The sequence below is a fragment of the Xyrauchen texanus genome, chromosome 23 (genome assembly GCF_025860055.1).
Source record: "Xyrauchen texanus isolate HMW12.3.18 chromosome 23, RBS_HiC_50CHRs, whole genome shotgun sequence".
NCBI lineage: Eukaryota > Metazoa > Chordata > Actinopteri > Cypriniformes > Catostomidae > Xyrauchen > Xyrauchen texanus.
In genome coordinates this window covers 27,807,657-27,821,989 of record NC_068298.1, presented here as the reverse complement: position 1 = coordinate 27,821,989, position 14,333 = coordinate 27,807,657, and positions in this window count along the sequence as shown.

Below are 14,333 nucleotides of genomic sequence, written 5' to 3'. Positions count from 1 at the left end.
GCTTTATAAGACATCGTATGTCTTCTGAAACCAAACGATGGCTTTTTGTTCGAAGGCAGAAATTTATATAGTTGATAATTTGGTTTGTGTTGCTTTAATATTACCCAGGTAATTTTAATATATAATTGTCTTTTCTCAGTGTGGTTTCTCAAGTTTGAGTGGATTTCATTAAGCCTGTCATTTGAATATAATATGTGATGGACTTTTGTATATTTAACATAGGCACAAGATTTGAGACTCTGCTGTATTGTTATGAATGGCAAGCCATTCACCGTGAGCATTTCACATGCAAGAAAGGGGATCTAACACAGACACCTCTCCATTCCCACAGTCCCCTGATCCCTCTCTCCCAGTCCTGTTTAGTGTTCAGACAGAGGCCTGCAGGGTATTATGTCTGGATTACGCATTTCTGCTGTTAATCAGAAGACTGCAGAGGGGACTCTCAATACACATATGTGCATAAGTACACACAGTGCAGTCATAAAAAGTATGTACAATAAAATACAATATGCATTACCATCTAATCAGATACAGTATATTGTACATGTACAGTCCATATAGTATGAATTTCCCAAAACATCTTAGCCCAAATACTCTCAATCAATCCATGAGCCAATATTTAATTACAATGCAATTCAGTGATTTCTAAGCATTTCACTTAAAAAAAAATATTGAATATTTTTAAGCAAACAGTCATAAAATTGCATGTGATTGATAGAAAGCTAAACATAAGAAGATGCAGTATTTGGGTTCAGTATTTCACAAAGCAGGCATGTTTTGCAAATAATTTAAATTGTAAATCATCATACACAGTATCGTCCAATATTAGTTTAAACTATTTTCTTTTGAGTTTCATATGTTTCTTTGTTGTCTTTAAGGTTAAAGACTTTATGTACTGCTGCATTTTAGTGCATTGTAATAATCACTGGATACAATTACATTAAATTAACTGACAGACTTAAAATGTTTTTATTATTTACATTAACAAGATGTTCTGTATTCCTTCATTGATATTCTCAGTGTAAACAATGTTTTTTTTCTATATGCCGTGTATGTGAAAAATCATCACAATTACACATTTCTAATAATTAAAAATACATCCTTAATGTTTATTATATTTTAACAATTAATATAAAAATATTTTCTGTTAATATAAAGTGTGCAAAGTTACAGTCTTGTCAATTAAAACTCAACTACACAGAGGTTAGAACAGCCACTTACACTGCAGTTCTAATGCTAATGAGATGTGCTAAAGTTTACACTGTAACTAATGGTTGCTGAGATAAGACGCTGGATCTAAATGCAGGCTGAACTCATAAAGCATCCAAAAAGAACTGACAAAGACATGGAAAACTAGAGGATATCTCTCACACACATGCAGGCACAGGAATGGAAAACAGGGGAGAACAATGGGGAACAGATGGCAGTGATGAGAGCAAAGCAAGATGGGAAATGTAGTCCGGGGGAAAACCTTCAAAATAAAAGTTCTATGAAACAGGAGGAGACTGTGACATAACCCCCCCCCCTTTAAGGGCCGGCTCCTGGCGCCCCAAAGATGGCTGAAGAGGGCAGGAAGATACAGAAGACTCGGAAGATGACCCCAGAATAAGGACTGGGTCAGGAGGCCTGGGAGGCCGCCACAGGGCCGGGACTGGGTCAGGAGGCCTGGGAGGCAGCCACAGGGCTTGGATGGGTCAGGTGGAACTGCTGGAGGAGGAGTCTCAGGAGAAGTGGGTGAGATGGTGCCGTGGGAGGCTCGACGAGTGCTGGCAGCGATTGGGGAACGACCTCCATGGTTATGAACGCTGACAGCGATTGGGGAACGACCTCTGTGGTCATGAGCGCTGGCAGCGATTGGGGAACGACCTCCGTGGTCATGAGCGCTGGCAGCGATTGGGGAACGACCTCCGTGCTCGTGAGCGCTGGCAGCGATTGGGGAACGGCCTCTGTGCTCATGAGTGCTGGCAGCAATTGGGGAATGACCTCCGTGGTCTTGAGCACGTGCGGCGACGTCCGTGGTCGTGAGGAGTTCTGCAAAGTTCCAGAGCCTTCTCCACATATTCACAGAGTGTCCAGTGAGGATCAGTCAGAGGCCTCAGTTCCTTCAGTGCACAATTTAGACCGGTCCAGAAGAAAACTACCTGAGAGTGGTCTGGATAGTGCACTAAATTCGCTAGTTCCAAAAACTCACAGACATGATCCTCAACTGGATGGTCCCCTTGCTTAAGAAGCAGAATCTGACAGCTGCTAGATCCATGTGGGTCAGTTCTTCTATAACGAATGGTTGCTGAGATGAGATGGGAGATGCTGGATCTAAATGCAGGCATTTAATAAAGATGATAATAGTGAAAAAACAAACAAACATGAACTCATAAAGCAACAAACAAGAACTGACAAAGAAATGCAGGGAATGGAAAAAAGGTGAGAACAATGGGGAATAGATGGAAGTGATGAGGGCAGTGCATGATGGAAACGTAGTCTGGGTGAAAGCCTTCAAAATAAGAGTCCTAGGAAACATGAGGTAGACTGTGACATACTCATGCTCTATATGTTGTTGCTGCATGTGATGCCCTCAGACGTTTAGGCATCATACAGTGAGGACGCAATTCTCAAAAACATAAGAGACTATGTCTCATATTGAATGCACAATTTTAGTACAGCACTGTTAATGAATGCTCCCCCCACACCCAACCCTGCCAACCCCTTAATCACTTATTATTCAGAATGAGAAATCGGACTTATGTTTTATTCTGCCGGGATCATTAAAGGCAATAAATAATTCAATGAGTCTGCTGAAAAGACCTTTAATTCCCTTTAATTGAATCAAATTGATTTAAAATGAGTTCAGAGACTTTAAAGAAGATGTTACGTGTTTCAGCGAGGCAATGTTTATTGCTATACTTAGCAAATATATTATCCGCAATGTGTGAAGATGATTTTCTTTATTACTGTCATTTTTACATGATCAGGTCTGTGTCATGCTAATTTAATTTAAAATGAGTTAAGGTGAGGTTTTTCTTTCTCTTTTTGTCATGTGTTTAACACTTCTGGCAAGTCAGTAACCTTTAGATGAGTTAATGAGTAAAGTTAGATTAAAATGCATCTTGTGGTCAAGAGAGCATTTTCATAATCTCAAGAGAAAATGTTAATTATTTTAAGATGTAGGAAATTTGGTTGTATAAATGTACACGGTACAGATTAAAGTACATCATTATATGTGGTAACAGTATGTGTGAGCAAGGAATTAAATTAATTACACTAATTATAAATTAGATAAATGACAAACAACTAGATTATTTGTCTTAATAAAATTCTCCACCAATTAAAATCATAATACAACGTCTCGTATTTTCTCACAATTTCTATTGTAAGGAATTAGCTTTAATAGGGGAATTATGATTACTTTAATTATTGGAGTAATATTATTATCATGGCTTATTGAAAATAATATTACACATATTTAGGTACAGCTTTGAAGTGAAATCTTTAAAAAACAGGGATGAGATTATTTATCAAAATATACCACAGTTAAATTATTTTGGAACAGTGGCGGCTCCTGAAAACATTCTCAGGGGGGGGGGGAATTTTTCTGATAATGATTAAGGTGACCCATTCAATGGGTACAGATTTCCCCTCTAGCTACACACGTTACAGGTGGAAAGCTATGTAAGAAATTAGCATCCAGGAGCCTTCATAAGCAAAAATGACATGGCTCCACAATTAATTATTCTACTTAGTCATTACTTACATTAATCCAATGTTGTGTGATGTAAAATAGCTAAACAGGACACATTTTTAAAAAGATATGTCCAGCAACAACATAAAGACGGGGGAAGCATATAAGTCAATACCAGAAGCATTTATTGACTGATCTCAAAAGTATTGGCTTATAAAAGCAATCTAAGTTATCGCAGTACAAATAATCATGGGTGTTCTTTCATATTCCTCAACACTGCAGAAACAATCTGCATTTCCATAAACAAATAAAATATCAGCTTAAAATACAAGTAGATAAATTGTTGAGAGAAGTGGATCTTTAGAACTACATTTTCTGGAATGTAGGATGTCACCAAATTGCTACTTAATAAAAGCAAAGTAACTTCTGCCCTCTTGTATAGATTTGTGAAAATGTACATGAACAGTGATATACATTTTGCCTGAAAACAGCATTTGAAAATAATTTCTAGAAAGGTAAACACAGCTATTTGGCTTTGTAAATATGAACAACCATATTCTGGCCATTTGTATAGATTTGTAAAAATGAACATGAACAGATTTTCTTTAACTTTTTTTTGAATGAATGAAAAATAACTATTTAAAACAACATCAACTGTGAACTGATTTGGTGTGTGTGTTAAAGAGACATACAGGGGGAGAGGGAGAGAGAGAGAGAGAGAGAGAGAGAGAGAGAGAGAGAGAGAGAGAGAGAGAGAGAGAGAGGCTACATTATTTGTACTGAAACTGTGCTCTTCTCACTTTCAATGCAGCAAAGAGGTCAATGACTTTCTCAATGAAATCAGGCATGTTGAGGACGAGTTCCTTCTCCATGGAAAGCATGGCCAGTGCATTCAGACGTTCCTGGTCCATTGAATTTCATTGGAATGTCTTAACTCGTGTCAACATCTCTCAGCTTCAGCTGTTGTCATGGGAGTAGTTATGAGGATGTTCAACAGAGTCACAGTCTCAGAGAATGTCTCCTGGAGGTTGTAGCTCATGAGAACCTGGTACAGTGCCAGTGCACCAAAGCAGCCCTTGAATTCAGGATTCTCATATATCAGAGAGAGTTCTGTCTTGAGTTTTGCCTTGTTCAGCATGGTGTATGCTTTCACAGTGGCATTCAGAGCCTCATCAGGAGTAAGGTGCTACGTCACAGCCTGCTAGCCAGGTTTTTCGTTCGTACCAATTTTTGGAAAATCCTCGGGTGTAGGACTTACCCCCTTTAGTAGAAACCTGTTGAATGATTAAATTTGGTCTGGGAGGTCCTAATTGTTTCGTTGACAATTTATCTTGATTCGTTCGCAGACTTAAAGGAACTTCTTTCAAAGAGACAATCGAGTTGCACTGAACGCTAGCCATCTTGACAGTAGTATGTGAATTGATTGACGCTGCTACCCGCTCTTTTCTTAGTTAAGCTCATGGTTACGTTACGTATGACGAAAGCGCGTAAGTGCAAGCACTTCCGGAACCCATAGAGATTGTATTGAAAGCTTTTATATTTGAAAAAAAAAAACAATTTTACATGAGAGTCTATGAGAGACTTCTGGGGCGAATTTCAACCTGACTGAAATCGCCCCAAAAGGGGCGGGGCCATTTTAAGCACGACTTTAGCCTGATTGGCAGATCAGATGTCTAGATTAGAACACTGATGACGACTGTTGCCGTGATAGAATTGGTTAGAAAAAAAATCCTTCCTTTTCCCGTTTGGCAGTGCATCGCCCATATCGCCCTAATGAACACACCGCCCCTGTTTTGGAATACAGACAATATTTATTTATTTTCTAAACATAAAACTAATCTAACACATACAACATGAAATGGGTTGGTGAGTAGTGACAGAATGAAAAGTAAATTATCAATACAGAGAAAATTAACTTTATGGAGTCTTTTGACAATGCTTTAAGAACAATGTATCCTTCTTTGAGTCTAAATCGATTTGCAATCAGATTACCAAAAGTATTTAACTAGCAAAAATCTTGGAGATGCACTTGCATGTTATTGCGTTTCCTTGCATTGCATTCTTTGTGTTGTTTGGTTCTTTGGCTCTTTTTCGAAAGTTCGTCCCATCAATGTTTTGGACTCTGTTATGATCGCAGATATTTATTGTCTGGTGGAAGCAAGGCCTTCTGCAAGGAGGACTCGCGACTCGCGTTGGGTGTGTGAACAATAGAGTGAGAGGCTTCCTCAGGACTTTTGGTGTCCCGAGTTTTCCTTGGACTCTACATGGCACAGAGGATTTGGAAGCAGCAAGGTACGCTTCCAAATAGAGCGTTGCTACAACGAAGTTCAGCAGAAGAGCAAGATCAAGAGAAGAGGGAGTTCTTCCTTGGGTAGGAAAGTTTTGAATTGAAATTGTCTGCACCCCAAAGGTGTCCTGAGCCAATCAGAAGTGGTCGACTGGGCTGTCCTTTTCAAAAGTTGATTTATGATCCTTTGTGGAGGATTTTTACAAACTGCTCTCAAAAATAGTGCATGTTTAATCAAGAACTTTTATATCTTGAAACGGTACAAGATACATGACATTCGTTGTCATCAACATTCTCTATGTAAACAAGCAAGCATTTACATACTAAATATGACATTCTTTCATGAATATTATACATGTAAGTAACAAAACATGAAAATCACTGGTAACAAATCGTACTGGTTAATTCATTAGTTTTACAACATGGATAATATATTAGACGTTATGAGAAACCTGATTGTCGGGGTATAATATCCAGTTGAACCTTGAAATTACCATACAAGATTAAAGATTATAATCATTGATTTGTTAGTTAGAAGTGATTACAATTACTACACATATTTTAAAAGGTACATCGGCTATAATTATTAATTTGTCAGTTATACAAGTGATCACAGGTCATGGAGTTATTTTCAGAATTATTTAGCAAGGATTGGTATGGTGTATATTTTATAGGGTTAAATCACAAGTACTAAGGCTGGGATGAGGAACTCACAAGGATACCTTTCAAAGAAAACCTGCTTTATCTCTGTGTGGAAGTTCAGAAGGTCATGCTGAGGGTTTAATTTTGTGTAACAAAGAAGGATCTTTATTAGTCAGCTCTGTCATGACAAACCCTAGTTTGAAATTAAACATGCCTGGGATAGAAGGTCTCCTTCACCAATTTAGGCGCCAAAGATTTGTTTTTATGACTCTAATGGCTCGGTGGGACATCTTTCGGATCTGTGGTGTGTGATGTTGTGTTCATTTGATGACTTTTTGTGTATAATCATACAGAGCTCAAGGTGTGCAATCCATTTAGAAGTGATTCCTATGCCCTATTATTCCCTTTTCAATACTATTCCATACATCGTGAGAGCTTTGGAGGTTTAAAGTTGTGGGGCTCAAAAATAAGGGTAATTTGGAACTCACATTCAAAGGGATAGTTCACCTAAAAATGAAAATCGTCTCATAATTTACTCACCCTTGTGATATCCAAGATGTGTATGACTTTTTCTGCTAAACACAATCCAGTTGAACCTTGAAGTTACCATACAAGATTAAATATTATAATCATCCATTTGTTAGTTTGAAGTGTTTACAAATCACTACACATATTTTAAAAAGGTACATCGGCTATAATCATTCATTTGTCAGTTATACAAGTGATCACAGGTAATTTAAACCATTTTCAGAATTATCTAGCCAGGCTAGGTATGGTGTATATTTTATAGGGTTAAATCACATGTACTGGGATCTCATGAGGATCTCACAAGTAAACCTTTCGAAGAAAACCTGCTTTTGCTCTGTGTGGAAGTTCAGAAGATCATGGTGAAGTTTGTGGAACAAAGAAGGATCTTCTTTACTGAGAATTACAAACCCTAGTTTGAAATTAAACAGGCATGGGAGAGATGGTCTCCTTCAGCAATTTAGGCACCAAAGATTACTTTTTATGATTCTCTAATTTATTGATTTTTGATTAAAAATATTCCTTTAATTCCTCTAAGTTCCTTTTATTGCTTAAAGTCACACTTAAAAGAGAGGGTGAGATCTTTAAAAGATGTTTTAATTGAGGAATCTAAAATGTAAGAGGAATCAGATGAATAATAAAGACAGAGCATGTCTTAAGGGAACTCGAATCAAGAACACCTAAATGCTTTTGATCACCGGCATCTTCCAAAGTACGTGAGTGTAAACGGTCCTGCTCGACCCGCTCCAAGCGGGATTCAAACATGTCTCTGCAGCATGAGAAACGGGTGCGCAAACAAGGAGGCTAAAGGCTACAGCCCCTATAGCATCAGTTGCTAGTGCACCTCTTGAGACCAGGGAAGTGAGGTTTACACACTGCACAGCATGAACCAGCTGGCTACCTTTACATGAGTTGGTAACTAGGCAGGACAGGTTAAAGAAACTAGAAGCTATTCCCCAGATCCCTGGTAAAAAAAATGAACATGCTTTATTTATTTAGAGAGAATAGTTGTGCATTAGTCCCTATAGTTTTTTTTATTTTTTTTATCTGATCTGACAATCATTTGCATTTAAACTACTTCATTAGGTATGCTCTGGTGGTCACTGACATGCTAAAGCTTATCAGATAAATAACTTAATAAGTAAAGCTGAGTTGAATGCAAAACAATTTCATTTCAATGTAACTGACCTAGTAGGCCACAAACAATATCCAATTTTAACCAAACACTGTTGAAAACAGTTGACCTTTTTATTTATTTATTTTTATATACTAACAGCATTCATCTGTGACAAGTAGCTTTGTTTTTCAGGTTGCAGTCCTTTCTCACTTGTTTTCAATTTAGGTAAACTATATACAATTTTCATATAGCACAAGCCAGGATCATATACGGTGTATATATATATATATATATATATATATATATATATATATATATATATATATATATATATATATTTGTTTTTTACTTTTCTTGCTATAAATTATCCTCCCTACTCTGTCAATCTCCACATTAACCATCACTTTTACATTCTTCTTTTTGTTTTTGTGTTATTCTTTTTTTGTGATTAACAGTAACTTCATATATACCACCCCCTACTGGGCAGGGAGAAGGATTTCAAGCAAAAATGACTTACATATTGACCTGTTTTTCACCCACACCTATCATATCACTTCTGAAGACATGGATTAAAACATTTTAGTCATATGTATTATGTTTATGATGCCTTTATTTGGTTTTTGGAGTGTCAAATGTTTGGCACCCATTCACTTGCATTGTATGAAGCTACAGAAATTAAATAATCTTATATACATTTCATTTGTGTTCTGCAGAAGAAACAAAGTTATACACATCTGAGATGGCATGAGAACCAGTGATGAGATAATTTTTTGGGTGAAATATCCTTTTAAGCTTGAAGAAGAACCACATTCCGGTTTTTGCAAGTCACAGCCAGCAGGGGGCAGTTAAGCATCAGCTGTACAAGCAATGCACAGCTGTACAGGCAACCAACCACACAGGCATCAAGGTTTTAATGCAAGCATCATGCACCTCTTTAACCTTCACATAAAAATTGTTGCCAATAGTGTCTCCCAGAGGGTTATTTTACAAATTTGCTTACAAACTTTGATAACTTGTTTTTTTTTTTCCACGGTAATACGAATTAGACAAATACATTTATTCACAATAACCATACAACTTCAATTAAAAAAAATTGCTTTATTTATTTATTTATTATACATTAAAAATCCACATCTCAAAAATTTGCAAAATCTGTCTCAAAATCTGTGTGAATGGGCATGACAATTCTGATCAGTATAAAAACCGTGTACATTTCCTCTTTGCCTGAAGACTTTCTGGTACATGAAAGAAGGAGTGGAATGATTGAAAAGAACTGAGATGTGGTCTGGATTTCCATTTGTAGAAGGTGAACAACACTTAACTAACATCTTTTATAACCCCTTTGTACCTGAAAGTGTTCATGAATATGCATCCACATGAGCTAATGAAGATACTTACCCAAGATGCATTAGGGGAGGGTCAGAACTTGCAATGGCAGGTGTTGGCAATTACTTCCTGTTTGGGCCGCAGGGATTTCCCCACGCACACTTTGTGTTCAATACTGATGGCAAAGCAAATCCCTGAGGAGTAGAAACTACAGATGAGACAAAGTGACTTTATTAACTAGACATGTCTGCTCTTGTTGCAGCTGCATTAGAGAACATATGGTGGAGGCCAAAGGCCAATCATCTACGTCATTCTGCCTTCAATGCTGTGTAGAGTACAGATATGGTATTTGAGCTGAGTAAATTAATTCTTGCAATTTAGATTGTAAACCACTCATGGTGTAAAGAGGGGATAGATTTTTTTGTTTTTGTTTTTTTGCTGTTGTTGTTGATCTGTTTTTAAACATTTGATTTACAGTGTTGATTGTATAGATGGCTTCTTTTCAGTGATCATTTGCCCAGCCAATTAAATGTCACTTTTTACTTCAAATTCAGCTGATTGGCTTCCCTGTCTATAAGGTCAGATTCATGTGATGTTATTTAAAGGTGAACAGTATTTTGACATTAAAAAGGATATGAGTCCACATGGCTGGTGATCCAATTAGCAGATACCTGGAATACAGCAGGTGTCCAATACCAGCATCTCACAACAGCATGCATTTAAACACTAGACATTTAATTTCTGAAGCTAAAATAAAGCTAAACTTTCCATATAAGCAATTTTTTTAAGTGACAGTTAACCAGATTAATGAAAATTCTGTCATCAGTACTCAACCTCATGTTCTTCCAAATCCATTTGACTGCCTTTTTTAATTTTTATATTATATAAAAAAAAATTTCGTGGAACACCAAAGTTCTGTATGCTAGTCTCAGTCATTTACTTTTAATAAGCTTGAGCTCATGAGACTTTTGACTCATGTGTCAACCCGCGTGCATTTCAGGACTCATTCCTCGATCCTTTGCATTGTAAGTGCAATGCTCTATCAGTTTATGTACAGCACAATCTGGTTGCAACTGAAAAAGCTTGTAAATGTTGTTGGTTACCTTAAAATGAATCACCTTACAATTCATGAACTTTAGTAAAAATGTCATAAGATAGCATTGTAAGAAAAAGAGCAAAAAATACTAAATACAAATAAAAAACAACAACTAATAATAATCTTCATAAAATTAAGTCTGCTCCTGATTTGTGTGAAAGTGAATACAATTTATTGTTGTTGTATTGGCTTTAGTGTTCATTTAACCAGGAAACTGCTGCGATAGGTTCAATGAGCCACATATAAATAATTTAGCAAAAATGTAGGTATAGCAAAGTGTTTTATTGATTTTCTTTTCTCCATACAATCCATGTAAATGGTGTTTGAGGTTGTTATTCTGCTTTAAATCTCCTTTTTTATTCCATGGAAGAAAGACAGTCAGGTTTTGAATAACATGGCTGTGAGTAAATAATGACAGAATTTTCATTTTTTGGTAAACTATGTTTTTAGGATGCCAGAGCAAGGAGAATCTTACACATACATGAAAACCAGTGTGGTTTTCATTGCCTGTTATTAACTCACCGCATGAAGCTTCAAAGTTCAGTTAATGCTAATGAACATGCCACTAGGGCAAGACTCTGCCTGGCTGTAATCACTGTACGTTTTAAAGCCTGACCTTTCGCTCTCTCCTTTTAACCAACAAATAAAGAATCAAATCTACGCCTTTGTTCACATTGATTGCATTAAAACCATTATCAGACTTAAGGAGCGCACACATGCACACACAAGCCCAGTTCAAAGTGAGATTTCTCAACTAGAATGCAAGGCACAATTGAAGTGTTCATTTGAGTGCAAGCTCGGTCCTCACATTCTGAAAACTAATTTCGCTTGATGGATGCCGGCAAAGTTGATTCTGCCCACTTATTCCTTTTGCGTTAGGAGATGGCGGAAGGGAGGGCGAAAGGTAGTGTATAACACAGTGACTTGTTTCGCTAATAGCCTCCTGTCATTTAAACCCTGAACTTGAGAACAGTTTTTGTTATGAATTGAAACTCAATCACTCTTGTGTACTCTTACTCCAAAGAGCTTTAGGTCCATTCATCATATTGCTTTAAACAAGTTAGATAGGATTGTATTTTATCTTAGGGTAATTCACCAGGAGTGTGCTGTGTGCTATGTATGCGTGTGTGTGTGTGTGTGTGTGTGTGTGTGTGTGTGTGTGTGTGTGTGTGTGTGTGTGTGTGTGTGTGTGTGTTTTAACCTGGATTGATTCCTCTCCCAAGACCCTCTACAACAGCTCTACCAATCAGAAAACAAGTGCTCTCCATCACTGGTCACACATAGCAGGCTAAAAGATAAGTAACATCCCTTTATGATGAAATGCATCTGTTTATGCTAGTCCCTGCAATGTATTTAGTGCTTCATCTCCAAAACAACAGAGCATCTTCTTAAAGGGATACTTTAAGAAGAATGAAAATGATTTGTTTACTCACCCTCATGCAATCTCAGATGTTCATGACTTACTTTCTTTAGTAGAACACAAACACAAACAAAGGTTTTTAGTGGAATATCTCAGCTCTGTAGGTCCATACAATGCAAGTGAATGGTGACCAGACCTTTGTAGCTCCAAAAATCACACAAAGGAAACATAAAAGTAAGCAATAAGACTACAGAGCTGAAATACTCTTCTAAAATGTTTGTTTGTGTTCTGCAGTAGAAATAAAGTCATATATTTTTGGGATGGCATTAGGGTGAGTAAATTATGAGATAATTTCCATAATTTCCATCTCTTAAAGCACACTTTACAAATACAATTTCAGAAATCCACAAAATCGACCCTTCATGATAAATTATTTATTTGAGAATGTAGATTTTCAGCAGATAGTGTTGTATTTAATTAAAAATTGTATTACTTTTAATTTACCCTCTTTATCCATAGCAAAAAATATCATTGAAAATATAATTATAAGATATTATTAGCCTACCTATAAAACCTAGATGGATTAATATGATACTGGCAAAATTGTTTTGTTTTTAAAATATTAAAAGCTCAAGATTACAATGGAAAGGGGTGAATGCCACCCAAACCCCTTCTATCTTTCATGGACTCAAGATGAACATACAGTATTTTACTTGAAGTTATAATAATATAAGCAATAAGCAATATAAGCACTACACAAAACACATATTTTATAAAAAGAACAAATACGTATTATTATTGCATACCAAATTTTGGCGTACAATATTCAAATGGCTCACTTGTTAATTAACCAATAGTAGCATTTTTTATTGCTCTTTCTTTTCTTTTTTTTTTTTACTTCAATCAAGAAAGATAAATAGTAATAAAAAACAGCTAGGTTACTGTTGTAACCTCCGTTCTCTGATGGAGGGAACGAGAAGTTGTGTTGAGTGAAGCGACACTAGGGGTCCCTGTTCAATCATGCCATGCGCTGAACCGTGTACGTGTGCTGCTGATGCAGGTGGGGGCAGGCAGTTGTGTGCCAAAGTGACAGGCTGCGTCAGATTGCACGTACCCTTCCCCAACGGCCCATAAAATCATCATAAACTTTTTAGGTACCTGGCACCCCGAAGGGGGGAACAAAGCGATGTGTCAAGCATGGGAGCAGGCCACACCAGCTACACCTTTTCTCTCTCTAGGTTTCTCGCTTAGAGTTAAAACGGCTGGGGCCATCTTAAAGCCATCTTAAATCTCACGCATCGGGGAAGGTGTTCTTTTCCAACTCCAATTCATTCAGGGGGAAAAGTCCACGCAGAGACTATCACCTCCCCAGGCTGGGGGAAGGTAAGAGTGGTGAAATACGTCACATGAGATCACTGACCTGACTGCGCATCTCTGCGGGTCTTCAGATCGGGAAGAACCACAATTTGCGAACAAGCACCACTTTAGGGTGTAAAGTTGCCTGGTAGAGGGAGCTCTTGCTTGGTGGATCGTGTCTACAACAGCAGGTGGTAGGCACTTAGATCTTCCGCATCCCATCCAGGGACTACACATGGAGGTTCCAGAGGTCTGGGCGCCAATGCCAGAGGGTGCCCGTCCCTGAGAAAGAAGGTCCTTCCTCAGGGGAATACGCCAGGGAGGAGCTGTCGCGAGGAGCGTGAGAGCCGAGAACCAAGTCCCTGTGGGCCAGTAGGGGGCCACCAGTGTGACTTGTTCCTCGTCCTCACTGACCTTGCACAGCACCCGTGCAAGTAGGCTCACTGGCGGAAATGCGTTTTGGTCCAGCCCCCGGGGCTAGTTGTGTGCCAACGCGTCTGTGTCAACGACCTGAGTCGCTGCTGGCTCCAAAGTAGGAGATGGTAAGTTGTGACATATAACAAGAGCACACGCCGCCTTGGCGATTTATGTACGCTATCGTAGCGGTGCTGTCTGATCGGATCAAGATGTGCTTTCCCCGTATTAGCGGGAGAAACCTCCACAGGGCAAGGATTACAGCCAGCAACTGTAGGCAGTTGATGTGCCAACCCAGCCGGGGCCCCATCCAGGAGCCGGCAGCTGCATGCCCATTGCACATGGCACCCCAATCCTGTTTGGAGGCTTCTGTGGTGACCAGAATGCATCAGGACACCTGCTGTATGGGGACTCCTGTCCATGGAAAACAGAAGTCTGTCCAGGGTTTGTCTGGCAGCAGGCGGGGGTGATCAACAACATGGTACATGCCGCGGCACCATGCTGTAAGGGCTGTAGAAACCCTTCTTAATCTTG